The sequence below is a fragment of the Balaenoptera physalus genome, assembly GCF_965194825.1.
Source record: "Balaenoptera physalus genome assembly, chromosome: 19".
NCBI classification, from domain to species: domain Eukaryota; kingdom Metazoa; phylum Chordata; class Mammalia; order Artiodactyla; family Balaenopteridae; genus Balaenoptera; species Balaenoptera physalus.
Window position 1 is genome coordinate 12,230,426 of NC_138900.1, and position 21,372 is coordinate 12,251,797.

The 21,372-nt window shown below is 42.6% G+C and overlaps 1 long non-coding RNA gene across 1 annotated transcript in view; it reads left to right on the forward strand.

The window, feature by feature from the left end:
• Positions 1–21,073, forward strand: part of LOC309649182 — a 109,861-nt gene extending 88,788 nt beyond the window's left edge. Inside the window, exon 2 of the long non-coding RNA XR_014256976.1 lies at positions 16,881–21,073. This is a non-coding gene — a long non-coding RNA (uncharacterized lncRNA). The remainder of the gene's footprint in view (positions 1–16,880) is intronic.
• Positions 21,074–21,372: the final 299 nt, after the last annotated feature.

Below are 21,372 nucleotides of genomic sequence, written 5' to 3' on the forward strand. Positions count from 1 at the left end.
GTTTATATCAGGAATGCAAGTATGTTTCAGTATCAGAATGTAAGTCTCCAGGTCCACAGTAAAGGAGAAAAAGTTATTATCTCCATAGATTTAGTAAAATTATTTTATCAAATTCAGCCCTATTTTATGAAAAAAAAAATCCTTTGAATCTCCTAAAATACTGGGAAAGGGAAACACATACATCCTCATACAGTTGTCTGAAGACTAAATTAATCCATATAAGTAACATACTTAGAACAGAGCCTGGTGCCCATGAAACACTAAACATATGTGCACACATCCTGGTAAAACTTCTCTCACATCCCGTCTTTGTCTTTCCCTGTGTCATGGTTGCTTTTCTCAGTTACATCTTCCAGGTCATTTGGTTGGTCTTTTAGCAATTCCATGCCAGTTATTCAACAATTAAACTGAATTTTTTTTTCTGTTTACATTTTTAATTTCCAGGAAAACTTTCTTATTCTGACTGCACCCTTCTCAGGGGAGTTCATCCGACAATCTTCCTGACTCCCTAAAAAGTCATCACTATGTTTAAACGTTTCCTTCTGAACTTTTAAGTAAAGTTTTCGCCCATCATGAACTCCACTTGTCATCGTCCTTTTGCTCCACATCCTGCCTACACTTGATGTCATCAGATGGTTTCTGGATTGGCCACCTAGTTTTGTTCATTACCCTCTCTTCCTGTTTTGTTACTGACTGTCTCGGGTGTGTTATGATTCTTGGTTGTAAAGTGCATATTTATTAAGGACTCAGTGATTGTCATGGGCATATGGCAAAAGTTCACTCTGTACTTTCATCCAGTCTATACTGGGGCTTTATTTTTTTCTTCTTAAAAAGTAAGCCTGATAAAAAAAACTTTAAACTTTTTTTTGTTTTCATATTTCATATTGAATATACGCAAAAGAATTATTTATAACATCTGTGAGGGTATGGAGAGTGACAATAAAAAAAAAAAAATCCACTGTGTGTCTTCACCCAAAGGCCCTGAGTGCTCCAGCCCACCCCCACTGCCCACCCAGCCCCCAACAGCAATATGCAAGCCAGTTGCCTACCCTTATTTTTTCTATTTCTCAACAATTTATTTCATTTTGAGTGTTTCTGAACTTCTAAAAATGAAATTACACTGAATTTTCTACCACCTGCTTTGTTCAGTCAAAATTACATTCCCAAGACCCACTCAGGTACATGTGCATGGCTGGCTGTGGTTTTTGCATTTTTCATTGTTATATAGTCTCCCATTGTATTAATTTACCACATTTTATTTCTCTTATATTAGTTACTTGTGAACATTTGAAATTTTTTGGTTTTGTTTTTTGCCATACAGACGCACTGCCACTATGAACATTCCTCTTTATACATGTCTGCTGTTGCAGGCACACACATTTCTAGGGCATGACATCTTTAGCTTCTCTACTGGGCTATGTCTTCCTTATTGATTGTAGGGCTTCTTTATGTATTCTGGATACAATTCTTTGTCAGCTAGATGTGCTTTCCCCAGTTGGGGACTGTCTTTTTACTTTCTTTACAATGACACTTCATTAATAGATGTTAATTTTAATATAGTAGAATTTATCTTTTTTGCCTTTATATTAGTGCTTTTTCTACTTAATTTAGAACACTTTTCCAAGGGAGGGTGTATATATATTTGTGTGTGTCCAATTTTTCCAGAATCTTTTATGAATAGTGCTTCCTTTCCCCATCTTATCTGTAATGCCACCTCTATTATAAAGTTTCTATGTGTATGTAGGAGTGGTTCTGCATTTTGTACTGAGTTCCCCAGTGTGCCGATAGTGTTAAATAGTGCAGCATGATGGTACATCTAGAAAACTAGTAGGTCAGTTTCTAGTAGGCAGCCTTGTTACTTCTCTTCAGGACTCCTTGTTATACTATTTAATTTTAGAATTGGCTTATCAAGTTAAAAGGGTACTACTAGTAGGATTTGATTTGGAAGCTCACAATTCTATATATAATTTGGGGAGAACAGATATTTTCATCATACTGAGTCTTACTGTTAATGAGCATAGTCTTTCTCTCTTTACCTTTTTAGTTATTTACAATCTTTTATTTATTGCTGAATGTCTTTCAGCCAATTTCATGTTTTTCTTTTTTTTTTTTAAAGCATATTCATTTTTATTTATTTATTTATTGGCTGCACTGTGTGGCTTGTGGGATCTTAGTTCCCTGACCAGGGATTTAACCCGGGCCCTTGGCAGTGAGAGTGCTGAGTCCTAACCACTGGACCACCAGGGAATTCCCCAGGGAATTTTTCTGTATAAGGCCTTTGCCATAATGTTCCTTCTTTATTCCTAGATTGTTATTTAAAATATTATCTTTTAAAAATTATATTTGCTTTTATAAAGCACTGTCATCGAGTCTCGCATACGGAACTTATTTCAGGCAACCTTGATGACCTACAATACTGGTTCTTATAATTTATTGGATTCTTTTGAGTTTTCTATTTAGGCAGTTATATCACCTGTAAATTATAACATTGTTTCTTCTTTTTTAGTGTTCAGAACTTTTGTTTATTTATTTTTTTGTCTTGCTGCATGGCAAGGATCCCCTATATACCATTAAAAGTGCTGATGGTGGCCACCTGTGCCTTTCTCCCTTATCTTTAAAAGTATGCTTGCTGTAGGATTTTGTAGACTCTCTTTATCAGATTAAGTAATGTCCTTTTATTTCTGGTTTACTGAGTTTTTGACATAAATTGAGGATGAATTTTATGAAGAGGTTTTCTTTAAACATCTTTTGAAAAATTCATATGGTTTCCTCCTGTAAACCATTAAAGCTGTGTCAGTAAAGTGTCAGGATACAAAATTACTAATTAATATACAGAAATCTGTTGCCTTTCTACACATGAATAATGGACTCCAGTAAGAGAAAGCAAGAAAATGATCCCATTTACAGTCACATCAAAAAGAGTAAAATACCTAGGAATAAGTTTAACCAAGAAGGTGAAAGACCTGTACTGTGAAAACGTTAAGACACTGAGGAAGCAAATTGAAGATGATGCAAATAAATAGAAAGATATCCCACTTTCATGGATTGGAAGAATTAATATTGTTAAAATATCCGTACTACCCAAAGCAATCTACAGATTTAATGCAATCCCTATCAAAATATCTATGACATTATTTCACAAAACTAGAACAAATAACCCTAAAATTTGTATGAAACCACAAAAGACCCTGAATAGCCAAAACAATCTTGAGAAAAAAAGGATCAAAGCTGGAGGTATCACATTCCCTGACTACAGACTACACTACAAAGCTACAGCAATCAGAACAGTGTGGTACTGACACAAAAACAGACAGATAGATCAATGAAACGGAATAGAGAGCCCAGAAATAAATAAACCCACACATGTCAATTAATCTACAACAAAGGAGGCAAGAATATACAATGTGGAATAGACAGTCCCTTCAACAAGTGGTGTTGGGAAAACTGGACTTCGGCATGTAAAAAATGAAATTAGGACATTTTCTCACACCATGTACAAAAATGAACTCAAAATGGATTGAGGACCTAAATGTAAGACCTAAAACCATAAAACTACTAGAAGAAAACATAGGCAGGGACTTCTATGATGGCACAGTGGTTAAGACTCCGAGCTCCCAGTGCAGGGGGCCCAGGTTCAATCCCTTGTCAGGGAACTAGATCCCACATACATGCCACAACTAAGGAGCCTGCGTGCCACAACTAAGGAGCTGGTGAGCCACAACTAAGGAGCCTGCCTGCCACAACTAAGACCCAGTGCAACTAACTAACTAACTAAATAAATAAATATAACAACAAAAAACATAGGCAGTACACTCTTTTACATAGGTCTTATTCTTTTTAAAGATTTTTTTGATGTGGATCATTTTTGATGTCTTTATTGAATTTGTTACAATATTGCTTCTGTTTTATGTTTTGGCTTTTTGGCCACGAGGCATGTGGGATCTTAGCTCCCTGACCAGGGTGGTGGAACTCGCACCCCCTGCATTGGAAGATGAAGTCTTAACCACTGGACCTCCAGGGAAGTCCCTACATAGGTCTTAGCAATATATTTTTTATCTGTCTCCTTAGGCAAGGGAAACAAAAGGAAAAAGAAATAAATGGGACCTAATCAAACTTAAAAACTTTTGCACAACTAAGGAAACCATCAATGAAACCAAAAGGCAACCTACTGAATGGGAAATGATATTTACAAATGATATGTCTGATAAGGTGTTAATATCTAAAATATATAAAGAACTCATACAACTCAACATCAAAAATCCAAACAACCAGGGCCTTCCCTGGTGGTGCAGTGGTTAAGAATCCGCCTGGCAATGCAGGGGATACGGGTTCAAGCCCTGGTCCAGGAAGATCCCACATGCCACGGAGCAACTAAGCCCGTGCGCCACAACTACTGAGCCTGCCCTCTAGAGCCCACGAGACACAACTACTGAGCCCACGTGCCACAACTACTGAAGCCCACATGCCTAGAGCCTGTGCTGTGCAACAAGAGAAGCCACTGCAATGAGAAGCCTGCACACAGCAACGAAGAGTAGTCCCCGCTTGCCACAACTAGAGAAAGCCCGTGCACAGCAACAAAGACCCAAAGCAGCCCAAAATAAAAATAATAAAAAAAAAAAAAAGCTAACAGACATGCTCATCATGTCTTCCTAGGATTCAGTTATTTCGTTTATGGAAGACAAAGCTTTAGGATTTCTACAGGACACTTTGGCTGCATTCTCATGGATAACGTACAGATACTTCCAACAGACAAATTGGTGAGCTGTCTGATGAACCAGTCCCCGACACTCTTAAAACCAATGTCTACTCTTCTATTGAAAAGATTCTTATTTTAATGGGAAATTTTGTCGTTGGCAGAAGGAAAAAGAGGATGAATACAGAATGAGAATCACTCATGGGATTTACAGATAGTAAAACCAGAGAGGAAAGAAAAAATGAAAGGGGCAGGGAAAGAGTGCACCTTGCTTAATCTCCTCACACAATCCCCAGGTCTGAAGCCCTGGAAGCCCTGTCCTCTCCTCACCTCAGGAAGTCCTTGAGTGGGGCAGGAGAGGTGCATGAGCCCCCTTGGAGGGTTGAGTACCAAGACATTGCAGGAAAGGCAACCAGAGCAACTGCCTCTTTGAAAAACCATCCTCATTAGCAACAAAACCATGGATTGGAAGACTTAATATTGTTAATGTCAATACTGCCCAAAGCAATGTACTGATTCAATGCAATCCCTATTCTAATCCAAAGGACATTTTTTACAGAAATAGAAAAAAGTCATTCTCAAGTTCATATGGTATCTCAAGGGACCCCAAGAGCTAAAACAGTCTTGAAAAAGAGCAAAGTTGGAGGCTTGCACTTCCTGATTTCAAAACACATTACAAAGCTACAGTAAAATAACATGGTACAGGCATAAAGACAGACATATGGACCAATGAAATAGAATAGAGAGCCATAAATGAAACCTCCTGTGTATGTTTTAATGATCTTTCAGAAGAGCACCAAGACTAGTCAATGGGGAAAGGACAATCTCTTCAACAAAAGGTGTTGGGAAAACTGGATATCCACATGCTGAAGACTGAAGTTAGACCCTTATGTTATACCATATACAAAATTAAATCAAATGGATTAAAGATATAAATGTAAGACCCCAAAATATAACACTCACAGAAGAAAACATGGCATTGGGTCTGGCAATGATGGCTTCGATATGACACCAAAATTTAGGGAACAAAATCAAAATAGACAAATGGGACGACATCAAGCTTAAAAACTATTGGCCATCAAAAGATACAATCAACTGAGTGAAAAGCGAACCTACAGAATGGGAAAAAGTATTTGCAAACCATATATCTGGGGGCCCTGGTGGTGCAGTGGTTAAGAATCTGCCTGCCAATGCAGGGGACACGGGTTCGATCCCTGGTCCGGGAAGATCCCACATGCTGCGGAGCAACTAAGCCTGTGCGCCACAACTACTGAAGACCTCGCGCCTAGAGCCTGTGCTCCACAACAAGAGAAACCACTGCAATGAGAAGCCCGCGCACCGCAACAAAGAGTAGCCCCCGCTTGCTGCAACTAGAGAAAGCCCGTGTGCAGCAACGAAGACCCAATGCAGCCAAAAATAAATAAATAAATAAATAAATAAAATTTATTAGAAAGAAAATCATATATCTGTTAAGGGGTTAATGCCTAGAATATATAAAGAAACCCTACAATTCAACAACAACAACACTAAAAAACCCCCAAATTACCTGATCAAAACATGGTCAAAACACTTGAATAGACATTTCTCCAAAGAAGATATACAAGTGGCCAACTAGCTTATGAAAAGATACTCAACATCACTAATCATTAGGGGAATGAAAATCAAAATAACAGTAGGATATTACCTCACACTCATAGTAGGATATTACCTCACACTCATTTTATAGTGGCCATCATGATGGCCACTATAAAATGCGTGCATGCACACACACACACACACACACACACACACAGGCATGCAGAAAATAACCTGCGTTGGCAGGAATGCGAAGAAATTGGAAACTTTGAGCACTGTTGGTGGAAGCATAAAATAGTGAATCTGCTGTGGAAAACAGTATATGGAATTTCCTTCAAAAATAAGAAATAGACTTACCATATGATCCAGCAAACTCACTTCTGGTTTTATATCCCAAAGAATTGAAAGCAGGATTTTGAAGAGATATTTGCACATCCATATTCACTGCAGCATTCTTCACAATAGCCAAGGGAGGGATGCAACCCAAATGTCCACAGACAGAGGAATGGAAAAAGAAAATGTGGTCTATACATACAATGGAGTATTATTCAGCCTTAGAAAAGAGGGTACCTCTGGACTTTATGCTAAGTGAAATAAGCCAGTCACAAAAAGACAGACACTGTGTGCTCCCACGTATATGAGATATCTGAAACAGTCAAATTCGTAGAAACAGAAAAAGAACAGTGGTTGCCTGTGGCTAGGGTGGGGAGTTGTTAAAGTGTAGAATTTCAGTTCTGCTGATGAAAATGTGCCAGAGATCTGTTGCACAACTAGGAGCCTACATACACAGCCACTGAACTGTATACTGGTTAAGGGTTATGATGGTAAACTTAATGCTATGTGCTTTTTACGATAATTAAAGTTTTTTGAGGGAGAAATTTGGGGTTAAGAACCCTGGGGCTTTTGAGAACCTCCTGCCTTGAAGGGGAAGCTCTGAGCACGATAAGTACAAAGTGCGGGTGGTTTGAGGGTTCATTTCCTGTTTCCAATCAGCCTGCTTCAGCCTCGGGCAGTTACCCTTGGGGCCTTTGAGATGGGGGTGGAGGCCCAAAGCTCCAGTGATTCTGGAGAGTAGAGAGGCCAAGGTGGGAGGGGAGAGGTCTGGCAGGGGTGGAGAGAGGGGTGGAGGCGGTAGGAGTGTGGACGGGGTGGGGGGATAGATTAAAGGATTCAAGAGAGCTGAAGAGGCTAAGGTGTAAAAGAAAGGACGAAAGAGGATCAGAGATGATGAGGAGGGAGACAGCTTAGATGATTCCACAGAGTACTTCCCAAGTCTATCACCCTGTGTGGCCATTGAGGTTCCTCTTGTATTGAAGTGGTTTGCCTTTTCTGAAGATATTAGACTGTGTTAGCGCCGCAGTGGTGAGGCATGTAGTCAGCGGCAGGAGAGGAGAGAGGAGGAGAGTTACCCATGGCATTAAGAGATAGTTAAGGCAAAGAGAGCATTTTTCAAAGGGACACCAAAAAGATCTCCCTTGATTCATTTCTCCCCAGGCACAGTCCCCAAGTTAGGGCAGCAAGGGAACCCTCTCAGAGCCTGTGGGAGCTGTAAAGTCACGTGAAAGGGAACCAGAACAACCGCTCAGAACGTCAGCCATCGTCAGCACCAGGAGAGCCAGATGATGTACTTGGGACCATCTTCATTCTGTATTCAAGGGTACCATTTGACTTCACATTAAGAGACATGATTTCTGTCTTTTTTCTTTCTTTGTTGTGGTAAAATGCGCATAACATAAAATTTACCAACTTAACCATTTTTACGTGTACAGTTCACTGACGTTAAAGACTTTCACATAGTTGTTCAACCATCACTGCCATCCGTACCCGTAACTCTTTTCACCTTGTAAAACTGAAACTATAGCTATTCAACAAGAACTCCCCATTCTCCCTTCCACACAGTCCCTGGCAACCACCAGTGCACTTTCTGCCTTTATGATTTTGACTACGCTAAGTACCCCATGTAAGTGAAATTGTAGCGTACTTGTCTTTTCTTACTGGCTTATTTCACTCAGCATAATGTCCTCAAGTTTCATCCATGTTGTAGCATATTGCAGAGTTTCCTTCCTTTTTGAGGCTGAATAAATTCCATTGTATGTATCTACCACATTTGGCTTATCCATTCATCTGTCCATGGTGACTTGGGTTGCTTTCACGTTTTAGCTATTGTGAATAATGCTGCTGTGAACATGTGTGTACAAATATCTCCTTGAGACCCTGCTTTCAATTCTTTTGGGTATATACCCAGAAGTGAAATTGCTGGATCATACAGTAATTCTACATTTAATTTTTGAAGAACCGCTATACTGGTCTCCTAAGCAGTTGTTGCATTATACATTCCCACCAAAGTGCCCAAGGGTTCCCATTTTTTCACATCATTGCCAACACTTGTGTTTTTCTGGGTTTTGATAGGATCCATCCTAATGGGTGTGAGCTGGTGTCGTGATGTAGTTTTGATTGCACTTCCCTGGGAGACATGATTTCTTGCCACAGCTTCTGAACCTCACCAACAGCCCTGGGCCATGGTCCCCACGCTGGACTCATATGCCCTGGGCTTGTTGAACTGACCTTCCCTTTCCCTGGGAGTTTTTGCAGCTTTCAAGTCCCTAATGCCTGGCATCACTGCCTGCCAGTGGTCTGAGAGACCAACTTTGCAGGGGCTGCCCTTCCAGATAACACATAGCAGGGGCTTGGGGTAGTGATGGATCTCTGAAGTCACAGAAGGAACCCCTGCAGGAGTCAAGAGAGACTGTGGAGGGGAAAAGGTGTGAGAGGAACAACCACCCAGTGGGGAACCTCTCCTGGGTCTGACCTGCAAAGATGCAGCCTGCAGTGCTCTTTAGCCTTTAACACTCAAAACATAGCTTGGAAATATCCACCTCTACAGCAACAATGAGAAGTCCTGTCACTTTAAATCAAAAACAGAGGGAACAAGTCCTGATGGTCCTTTTGCTCTCGAGTCTCAGCCTAGATCCCTGTCATATTAAAACTTTGTCAGGTGGCCCTAAGAAGAGGACATTCCATGCTCCTGAGGGAGAGAAGTCTTTAAACTGGACTAATTTGAGCACATGGACGTTATACACAATTTCTGAATCCTGGTAGGTTTAATATCAAACCAACCGTTGATGGGAAAGGGCAAGTTCGGATTAGTGTCTGCAAGAGCATGTTATACTATGGAAGCCTTTAATGTACGAAGAAGGAAAACTGCATGGAAATAGTTTTGACTCCTGGGGAGTTACCCTCCCTCCAATTTTATCCCAGATCCTCTGGGGTATTCCCCGATTTTCTCTGTTTTCGAGGCTCCACTCACTCTAAGGTCATCTCAGCCCTCAACCCCTTCTCACCTCTCCCTGCACCCAGGCTGCTCTTCAGCCTCTCCTGGAGCCTCACTTTCACCTCCTCAAAGCCCCCTGGGGATCTTGCTAACTTGCAGGCTGGGCCACAGGTCCTACTGAGTGTCACACCAGCCAGTCTGGCTAGAGGGTGATGACTGCAGGTGGCTCGCGGATCTGGGCGCTGTGGCTCGTGCTTACTGGCTGGGAGCACCTCTGATGTGCGGAGTGAGCAGAGGCCGTATCCTTTACTTCTTCCACGGCTGACTCTCCAGGGATGAAGGGAGAACCGGGACTGAAGCAAAAAAACACACTCACTGTGTTTTACAAGCGTTCGTGTATTTCATGTGCAAAGGACAATGCCATGGAAGGGCTAGTGGATATCATGGGTGCATTTGTCATGGATGAGATAAGGATATCCCTAACAGACAAATAATGGTATGGCCAAAGAAATAATCACTGCTGTTGTTGAACTGGAAGTCTAATTTCTAATCGAGAGGATGCTTGTACTTGTGGTGGGCAAGATGGCTCCAGTTCTATACAACCAGTCGGTCATGGAATGTTTAAAAACAATACCATCTTTTTTTTTTTAAGATAATGAGTTGCAAACCAGTAGCAATGATTGTGGTTTAATATTGCTTACAAATGGATCATCCTGAACTGTTGAAAAGACAAAATCACATCTGGAAATAGTGCTCATGGTTACACAACATTGTGAATGTACTTAATGCCAATGAATTGTGCACTTAAAAATGTTTAAAACGACAAATCTGATTTATGGGTATTTTACTACAGTAAAAAATAAAGGTAAAAGAAAGGAATGACCCCTACTTGCTTGAAACTTACAACCTAATAGCGAGTAAAAGATTCAAGATAAGTTGGCACTTGGAGTATGATATGTGTTATTAGAAGTTCAAGAAAACAAACTCTAAACCTCAATCTCTAGATTCAGGTGTAGTTGGGAAAACTGTGAAGTAAATAACGGAAATGACCATGAATTCAGGGAATTGTCACTTCTAGGTTGAAGGGAGTTTGTGGAATGTACACAGAGGTGCTTCTAAATGACAGCAATGAACTATTTCCTGACATCAGTGGTTACCCAGGTGTTAGCTTTATCATATTTTATTAATTTTTATGGTATGACCTTTCTCATACTTCCTAACTGAACTAGCTTATAAAGTACTGTTCATTGTTTTGTTTCATAATCATCTTGTTTTTAAACATATGATTGCCTTATCTTTAATATAAATAATATTTTTAAACATAATGACCCATTTTTGATAAAGGACATTCTATTGCCTTTTGCAATTAACAAACTCTTCTATTAAAATAAGATTATATGATTCTTTCCAAATATAAAATAATCCTGTCTCCCAATACAATCCCAGGTTCTTGAAGAGTAATGAGCTTGTGCTTATAGAAAATAAATAGATCATATCTCCTTATTAACTGTAAAAATATTGCCCTTTGAAAAGTGTAATATGCTTTTAAAAGTACAATGACCTTTTCCATTTAAAGTATCCAGATCACGCCCATAGACATCTGATGATCCTAACTGTAATAAATATAGGTGTCATTTCCTGAGGAAGTGTAAAAACCCTACAGCGATGAAAATGAGAGAAATAAGACCACACACGCCAGCTTGGCTGTATCTCAGAGAAATAATGTTCAGTAAAAGGAAGGCAGACACTAATCAGTGTGTCTAATATATGTAAGTTGTGTGAGTGTGTGTGTGCAGATTAGTACAGAGAACGAGAAAAGAGTCTCACTGAATCGTGTGGCTTGGTTAAGAGACGACACCAGTGTGAGCCTCTCTTTCCTCTTTATAAAAGCAGCATGAGAACAGTGTGATTCTCCCAGGGTTGCTGCAGAGATGATGTGAAGGGAGACATGATAAGCAAGGAGAGTGGAACCTCCAAAAGGATGCCACTATTCCTTCTCCAGCATGTATCACCCAAGATTTTGGTTCCTCAGTATCCCCTATACAAAAATTAATCATGTATTATCGTGGCCGTAGTTTATAAAGTTTTCAGGTCTCTCATCATTTCAGACATGGAGCAATCTTAATATCGGGGCGTTTTGTTACATAGTTAAGTAGTGCATATAAGCAATGAGGACCAGCCTTACACAATTCCTACATGTTGACAGGGCTGGAATTACTTACGTTTTACAGACAGTGAAACTGAAGTAACTATACTCAATTCCAACATGCAATTATTCACAAGTGAGTTAATTCATTTTTTGAATAATGAGCACCTCTTCTGTGCAGGTTTATAGTGGTTGTAGGGGACACAAAAGTGAATGAAACAGTCACTGGCCTCATGGAGGAGATAGCGATAAGTCCTGTACAGGGAAATGAACTGGGATGAAGGAGATAGGGAGTGAGTGAGTTGGGGGGTGGGAGTGGGGGGGTCTCTCTATTTTACATAAGATGGTCAGAAAAATCCTCCATGACAAGATGACATTTGGGGGAGACCTGAAAGAAGAGAGGAAGCAGTCATGTAGGTCTCTGGAGGAAGATTATTCCAGGGAGTGGGAAAAGGCAGTGCAAAGGCTCTGGGGCAGGAGCTAGCTTGACATGTCTTTTTTTTTTTTTTTAAAATAAATAAATTTATTTATTTATTTATGGCTGCGTTGGGTCTTCGTTGCTGCACGTGGGCTTTCTCTAGTTGCGGCGAGCCAGGGCTACTCTTCGTTGCGGTGCACGGGCTTCTCATTGCAGTGGCTTCTCTTGCTGCGGAGCATGGGCTCTAGCCGCGCAGGCTTCAGTAGTTGTGGAGCATGGGCTTAGTTGCTCCGCGGCATGTGGGATCTTCCCGTGTGGGATCTTCCCGACACGGCTAGAACCCGTGTCCCCTCCATTGGCAGGTGGATTCTTAACCACTGCGACACCAGGGAAGACCTAGCTTGGCATGTTTGAGGGTCAGAAGCCACTGTGATCACAGTGTATGGGATGAGTAGAATGATATGAGAAGTACAGGCAGGGACCAGACTGTACAACGTAGTGTTCCTCAGTGCGTGATCTGCAAGGAGCTAAGGAGCTTGGGCCAGGAAGTGAATCAAATCACATCGCTAGCTGCTCTGTTTATTTCACCTGACATTTTCTTCACTGTAGACTTTCTAATGTAGGGCCTTGTGGGCTGTGGTGAGGAGTTTGAGTTTTGGTGTAATTGAGATGTAAGCAACAGGGAGGGGTTGAGTGGTAAAAGAATGACCTCACTTGGGTTTTAAGAGAATTCATCTCTAAGGATCGAGTGATCCTACAGTGAGGAGATTGCTATAAGGGAAGGGGGTGGGAGCAAGGAGACAGCAGGAAAACCAGTTAGGAGACTGTTACAGTAACCCCGTGTGGGAGTGATGGTAGTTTGGACCTGAGTGTTTAGGTTCTATTAATATTCTGTAGACAGACTGCAGTGTTTGCCAGTGGATTGGCTATTAGTGCAAAAGCGAGAGAGGAATCAAGGATAATGCCAAGATTTCTGACATGAGCACGTGGAAGGATCGAGTTGCCCTTGACTGAGAAGAGGAAAACTTGGGAGGATCAGGTTGGGAGGTGGAAGGAATAAATGTCTTGCTTGTGGACATGTTATGTTGGAGGAGACCCATGACGGGTAGGATAGGTACCCCAGATTGACTTAGCTCATTCTCTTCCAACCCCATTAAAAAACACATGAAAGGGACTTCCCTCGTGGCACAGTGGTTAAGAATCCGCCTGCCAATGGAGGGGACACGGGTTTGAGCCCTGGTCCGGGAAGATCCCGCATGCCGTGGAGCAACTAAGCCCGTGCGCCACAGCTACTGAGTCTGTGCTCTAGAGCCTGCGAGCCACAACTACTAAGCATGCGTGCCACAACTGCTGAGCCCGTGCACCTAGAGCCCGTGCTCCTCAACAAAAGAGGCCACCGCAATGAGAAGCCCATGTGCCGCAAGGAAGAGTAGCCCCCGCTCGCCGCAACTAGAGAAAGCCTGTGAGCAGCAACAAAGCAGCCAAATAAATAAATAAATTTATTTAAAAAAAAAAACACATGAAAGTCTGGGAAACTGAAGACAGCAATTCCAGGATTCACTGACAGCAGATTCACCCATGGTACATTGTGGAAGAGGGAAGTGGTTCTTGTGAGATAAATGTTGGGTTTCTCCCACCTCTCAGGGCTGTGGAGGTGTTGGATCCCAAGTTTATTTTCCCCAGAAACTGAACATGGGAAAGCATTTGCTGGTGCAAATCACAGCACAAGTGCTCTGGCCCAAAATCACTGTGGCAGCAGCGTCCTGATTCAGCATGCTGAGTCTTAAACCCAATGATAAGTGTCCTAAGAAACAGAAGAGGAGAAGACACTCAGAGGAGAGGGCCACGTAAAGATAGAGGCAGAGATTGGAGTGATGCCGGCACAAGCTGAGGAATGCTGACAGCCACCAAAAGCTGGAAGAGGAAAGGAACTGAATTTCTTCTAGAGCCTGTGGAGGGAGTGGGGTTTGGCTAATAGTTTGATTTTGGAGTTCTGGCCTCCAGAACTGTCAGAGAATAACCTTCTGTTGTGTTAAGAAACCAAATGTGCGGTAATTTGTTGTGGCAGCCACAAGAAACTACTGCACTGTCCCCCTCAAGGGTGAGGAGACCACCCCCGGTACAGACAGGGACAGCCCTGTCTGCCCAACATAACCTCCATAGTCTCTCAGATCCTGTGCGGGCTTGAGGGGGCACCTAAGTGCCTGTGGCTATCATGTCCCCAGCTCCACCCGCCTGACCACTGCTGCATCCCCCAACCTGTTCCTGGCCTGAGCCTGTTCTGTTGTCCAGGTGCACAAGGACAGTCACAAACTCTCTCCTCCCTCCTGCATTCAGATGCAGGCACCTCCTGTGCAAAGGGGCTTCCTTCACCCCTCGAGCCCGGTCGTGCTAGGAGGACAGGACCTGAGCTGGAAGCCTTGACTTTCAGGGTGAGGAGTTTGCCATCTCTTTTTTGAGGAAAATTATGGCTTTTTTATAAAATCAGTGTGTTTCATTTATTCTTTTTTAATTAATTTTTATTGGAGTATAGTTACTTTACAATGTCGTGTTAGTTTCAGGTGTACAGCAAAGTGAATCAGTGATACGTATACATATATCCACTCTTTTTTAGATTTCCTTCCTATTTAGGTCACCACAGAGCGTTGAGTAGAGTTTCCTGTGCTATACAGTAGATTCTCATTGGGTATCTATTTTTTTTTTTTTTTTTTTTTAATATTTATTTATTTATTTATTTTTGCTGTGTTGGATCTTCGTTTCTGTGCGAGGGCTTTCTCCAGTTGTGGCAAGCGGGGGCCACTCTTCATCGCGGTGCGCGGGCCTCTCACCATCGCGGCCTCTCTTGTTGCGGAGCACAGGCTCCAGACGCGCAAGCTCAGTAGCTGTGGCTCACGGGCCCAGTTGCTCCGCGGCATATGGGATCCTCCCAGACCAGGGCTCGAACCTGTGTCCCCTGCATTGGCAGGCAGATTCTCAACCACTGCGCCACCAGGGAAGCCCTGGGTATCTATTTTATACATAGCAGTGTATATACGTCAATCCCAATCTCCCAATCCACCCCACTTATTCTTTTTGATCCTAAAATCATCTCAAATTTGCTCACTGATTTGGTGAGACAGAGCCAAATACCTGCCTATTAATTGTCAGCACCCCAAACATGAAGCTTTCAAAAGAAAGAAAACCCTTTTGTTGGGGATTTAAAGACAGTCAGAGCTCACCATTTCTGTAGGTTTCTTATGGATTGAGATTGGAGTAGATTCACAAGGAGCATGAACACATCCATTTGCCCTGTGAGGCAGGGTGGGCTTCAGGGGCTGGCAATCTGAGCAGTCACAGTCACTCAGAAAGACCTTGCAAGGTTAAGACTCTGCTTTCACCATCTTGAAATTCGTAATAATTTTTTGAACAGGGAGCCCTGCATTTTCACTTTCCACTGGGTCCTGCAATTTATGTAGCTGGCTCTGCCCCTAGGAACGACCATGGGTTGATGGGCTCCTTCTGGGAAAAGAAAGGTTTGATCTTAGTAGGAGCTGCAGTTTGTCCGTTTGACACCAGAGGGCAGCACCACAGCAGGGTAACCTGGAGGGTTGTGCATGGAGACTTGGAGGAGTTTGACCTCTTCTACTCTGTCATTTTAAGTCTCTAAAAGTCGGTCAGACTGACTACCCTTGCTGCCCTCTGAGGCTCATAGTGGGAAGATGGTGCGGCTCTGTTGTCCTTCATGACGCAAATATCGACTTCACAATCCAAGGGAGTTGGGGGGGGGGGGGGAAGAAATCACAACTAGTTGGGTCAGATGTGAATAGCAATATATATACACATAATAAAGTTCATACTAAATGTTGGTCTTATGAAAATACTGCCGAAATGAGGATGGGAACGGGGTGTGTGTTGTGATGTGGAAGAAAACAGCTGAGTCCTCATTTTCCAAGAGGGAAGACCTTAGATAGTCCTAAATTTAAAACACCCGTCAGTAGCCCCAACACACGTGAAACAGAGATGCTTGGGTTCCATCCAGAGGAGCTGGTGCGGTTTGGAGCAGATTTGCGCAGCGTGGCCCCAACTGGAGGAGCCAGAATGTTCCCCGTGATCACTCTGAAGCGGAGCACACAGAGACACAGGGCTTATCACACCACATCCAGTGTTGTCACAAATCCTAGAGAAGAGGATATCCAACAGGAGGAGGAGGAACTGCTTTTGCTCACGGTGTGAATTCAGGAATAGAATGATAATGTTGGGACTTCCCTGGTGGCGCAGTGGTTAAGAATCCGCCTGCCAAAGCAGGGAACACGGGTTCAAGCCCTGGTCCGGGAAGATCCCACATGCTGTGGAGCAACTAAGCCTGTGCACCACAACTACTGAGCCCGCGTGCCACAACTACTGAAGCCCACGTGCCTAGAGCCCTGCTCTGCAACAAGAGAAGCCACCACAATGAGAAGCCCACGCACCGCAATAAAGAGTAGCCCCCGCTCACCGGAACTAGAGAAAGCCCATGCGCAGCAATGAAGACCCAACACAGCCAAACAAATAAATAAATTTATATAAAAAAAGAATGATAATGTACTTATGATAACTGTAGTGGGGCTACATGGCAGTTTAAAATCTCCTTGAGGTTATAGGTCACCCACGTCAAAAAGATATGCCTGCTTTGGGGAAGACCTTACACATCTGATTAAGATTCATAATACGGACGAAGCCCAAACTTCTTTGGTCTTTGTCCGTATTACCTATGATGGATACTGACCTATATTCTCTGTTTTTTGTTTTTCTACATCAGGAGCATGGAATTGTAAAATCATAATTCTTGTTTCATGACCCAGTATCATCACAGTTCGTAAATGGCCTTCCTTTTTTATTTTTATTTCTTCCCTTGTGATGAGAACTCAAGATTTACTGTCGGGGCTTCCCTGGTGGCACAGTGGTTAAGAATCCGCCTGCCAATGCAGGGGACACGGGTTCGAGCCTTGGTCCGGGAAGGTCCCACATGCTGCGGAGCAACTAAGCCCGTGCGCCACAACTACTGAGCCTGCGCTCTAGAGCCCCTGAGCCACACTGCTGAGCCCACGGGCCACAACTACTGAAGCCCACGTGCCTAGAGCATGTGCTCCACAACAAGAGAAGCCACCGCAATGAGAAATCCGTGCACTGCAACAAGAGTAGCCCCCGCTCACCGCAACTAGAGAAAGCCGCGCGCAGCAACAAAGACCCAGCACACCCAAAAATAAAAATAAATAAATTTATTTAAAAAAAAGATTCACTGTCAACAGCTTTCCTATATAACATACAGAGTGTTCATTATGTTAATCATGTTGTATATTACATCTCTAGTGCTTATTTATCTTATAACTGGAAATTTGTACCTATTGGCTGCCTTCATCCAATTCCTCCTCCCCCCATATCGCCTCTAGTAACCACAAATCTAATCTCTTTTTCTATGAGCTTGTTTGTTTGTTTGTTTGTTTGAAATATAATTGACCCACAACTCTATGCTAGTTCCTGGTGCACAACATAGTGATTCAATATTTCTATACATTACAAAACGTTCAGTATGCTAAGTTTAATTACCATCTGTCACCATACAAAGATATTGCATTATTATTGACTATATTCTCCATGCTGTACATTTCATCCCCGTAACTCATGTACTTTGTAACTGGAAGTTTGTACCTCTTAATCTCCCTCGCCTATATCACTTATCCCCCCACCCCTTCCCCACTGGCAACCACCTGTTTATTCTCTCTATCTATGAATCTGTTTCTGTTTCGTTATGTTTGCTCATTTGTTTTGTATTTTAGATACCACATATAAGTGAAATTATATGGTATTTTTCTCTGACTTATTTCACTTAGAATTATACCCTCTAGGTCCGCCCATGATGTCACAAATAACGAGATTTCATTCTTTTTATGACTGAGTAATATTCCATTGTATATATACACCACATCTTCCTTCTCCATTCATCGATTGATGGACACTTAGGTTGCTTCCATATCTTGGCTATTGTAAATAATGCTGCAGTGAACATAGGGATGCATATATCTTTTTGAATTCGTGTTTTTGTCTTCCTCCCTTTTTAAAAAGTATTACTTTTTTTATTTATTTGGAACGATCTAGCTGCAGATTCCAGAAAGAACCCCAAAGACATGACTGAAGATCTGGCTCGCCTAGGAAGCTCCTTTCTGGATGAACAACCTGGGAAATCAGGATTCTACTGCCACATTGATTTTGGGCCACAGCACCTCTGCTGCAATTTGCACCAGCAGATGCTTTCCTTTGTTCAGCTTCAGAAGGGGACAAACTGGGACCCTAAGAGCTTAGGGAAGCACAACATACATCTTACAGGAACCACTTTCCTCTTCCACAACATGAATCTGCAGTCAGAGATTCTGGGAATTGCTATCATTAGCTTCCCAGGCTTTCATATGTTTTTCAAGGGGATTGGAAGAGAATGAGTTAAGTCAACCTGGGGTATGTGTCCTGGCTGTCATGAAGCACCTCCAGCATAACATATCCACACCAAGACTTTATTCTCCCTCACCTCCCACCTGGTCCTCCCAAAGCCTTCCTCTTCTTTGTCAAGTGAACTCCATCCTTCTAGGGGCTCAGGTGGGAAAACTTGCCGTTATCCTTGGTGCCTCTCTCGCTCTCGCACTAATCTCTAATTTACTGCCAATCTACTTGCATTATATAATTAGAATGCAAAATTCAGGTCCAAACCACCCTGACTCCTACATGGTGTTGTAGTAATAGTCTCCTAACTGGTTAATTTTTGCTATTTTAGTTACAGTGGGTCTTGGTTTGGACCTCTTTGGATTGATCATCTTTGGGGCTCTCTGTGCTTCCTGGACCTGGATCACTGTTTCCTTTCCCACGTTAGGGAAGTTTATAGCTATAACATCTGCAAATATGTTATCTGCCCCTTTCTCTTTCTACTCCTTCTAGGATCCCTATAATGTGAATATTGTTATACTTGATGTTGTCCCAGAGGTCACTTAGACTGTCCCCATTTTTTAAATTCTTTTTCTTTTTTTCTGTTTGGCTTGAGTGATTTCCACTACTTGGTTTCCCAGTTCACTCATCCATTCCTCTATCATCTAATCTACTGTTGATTCCTTCTAGTGTTTTTTATTTCATTTATTGTTTTCTTCCACTCTGTTTGGTTCTTTATATTTTCTAACTCTTTGTTAAACTTCTCACTGTGTTTATCCAGTCTTCTCCCAAGTTCTTTGAGCATCTTTATGATCATTTCTTTGAACTCTCTATCAGGTAGATTGCTTATCTCCGCTTCACTTAGTTTTCTTTTTTTTTCTGTTTTTTTTTTTTTGGCTGCATTGGGTCTTCACTGCTGCGCGCAGACTTTCTCTAGTTGTGGCGAGCAGGGGCTACTCTTCGTTGCGGTGCGCGGGCTTCTCATTGCGGTGGTTTCCCTTGTTGCAGAGCATGGGCTCTAGGTGTGCGGGCTTCAGTAGTTGTGGCACGTAGGCTCAGGAGTTGTGGCTCACGGGCCCTACTAGAACGCAGGCTCAGTAGTTGTGGCACACGGGCTGAGTTGCTCTGCGGCATGTGGGATCTTCCCAGACAAGGGTTTGAACCCATGTCCCCTGCACTGGCAGGCGGATTCTTAACCACTGCACCACCAGGGAAATCCCCACTTAGTTTTTCTTTTGGGGTTTTATCTTGTTCCTTTTTTGGACTACCAAAGAGATGAGTGGTTACCTTTTTAGGTTTGGCTGCAGCATGCTGCTCTGATTGACATTGAGTAATACTGGGTGAAAAGGAGTATTTATGGGCAGATTCAGAACAGGTATCATTAATTGGACAGGTAAGAGGGTCTTATTTAGTGATATTGGTGGTGGCTTGCTCAGAACTAGAATTTCTTCTAAAATAAAATCCCCAAAGGCTAGTCAATCTAAACTCTGGAGAGGTGAAATCCACCAGGGTAATCCAGAAGTGCTGGACATAGGTAATTGGCCACAAACCCAGCAATTGGATTGATTTTTTAAAAATTTATTTATTGATTGATTTATTTTTGGCTGTGTTGAGTCTTCGTTGCTGCACCCGGGCTTTCTCTAGCTGCAGTGAGCAGGCTTCTCGTTGCCGTGTTGTGGCTGTTGTTGTGGAGTGCAGGCTCTAGGCTCATGGGCTTCAGCAGTTGCGGCACATGGGCTTCAGTAGTTGCGGCACATGGGCTTCAGTATTTGCAGCACGTGGGCTCAGTAGTTGTGGCACATGGGCTTAGCTGCTCCGCGGCATGTGAGATTTCCCGGACCAGGGCTCGAACCCGTGTCCCCTGCATTGGCAGGCGGATTCTTAAACACTGCACCACCAGGGAAGTCTTGGATTGATTTTTTGAAACTTGCATATGATTGAGCCCAAGAAAGAAATACATTTGGTTCATAAGCAAAAGTGTGAGCAATTATCAAATTAATTAGTATACAGGTCTGATCTAGCATCTTCGGTCAGCTATGCACTTCAGATGTCATCTTCTTCTCATCCTGGTCTGGTAGTGCTGGTCTTAGTCAAAGCTGAGTGTCTGAAACAGGAGTTGTAGTCCATTTAGGAGGGGAGGCCTTTTTGAGTGGAGAAATGTGAGTCCAAGAGCTTACTCCTTAAAGTTCTGCAGCACAGGGATTTGTTAATAAGACCTGATGTGGCCCTTTCCAACACAGCTGTTAAGAATCCTATCTGGGGCTTCCCTGGTGGCGCAGTGGTTGAGAATCTGCCTGCCAATGCAGGGGACACGGGTTCGAGCCCTGGTCTGGGAAGATCCCACATGCCGCGGAGCAACTAGGCCCGTGAGCCACAACTACTGAGCCTGCGCGTCTGGAGCCTGTGCTCCGCAACAAGAGAGGCCGCGATAGTGAGAGGCCCGCGCACCGCGATGAAGAGTGGCCCCCACTTGCTGCAACTAGAGAAAGCCCTCGCACAGAAACGAAGACCCAACACAGCCAAAAATAAATAAATAAATAAATAAATAGATAGATAGATAGATAGATAAATAAATAAATAAATAAAAAAGGAAAAAAAAAAGACGCTTTAAAAAAAAAAAGCCTCTGAGAGTTTTGCAGGTTGAGTTTTGATAATACCTTTAGTCCTTTCTACCAATCCTGAAGATTGGAGATGCAGTAAAAATGCCTCATTATTGGCCAAATATCACAAATGGATTTAATTATGTGTCTAGTAAAGGGAGTCCCCCAGTCACTATGCAACTCAGAAGAGACCTCCCAAACAAGAATTATTCTTTCCAATAAGAATTTACCTACTGTTAA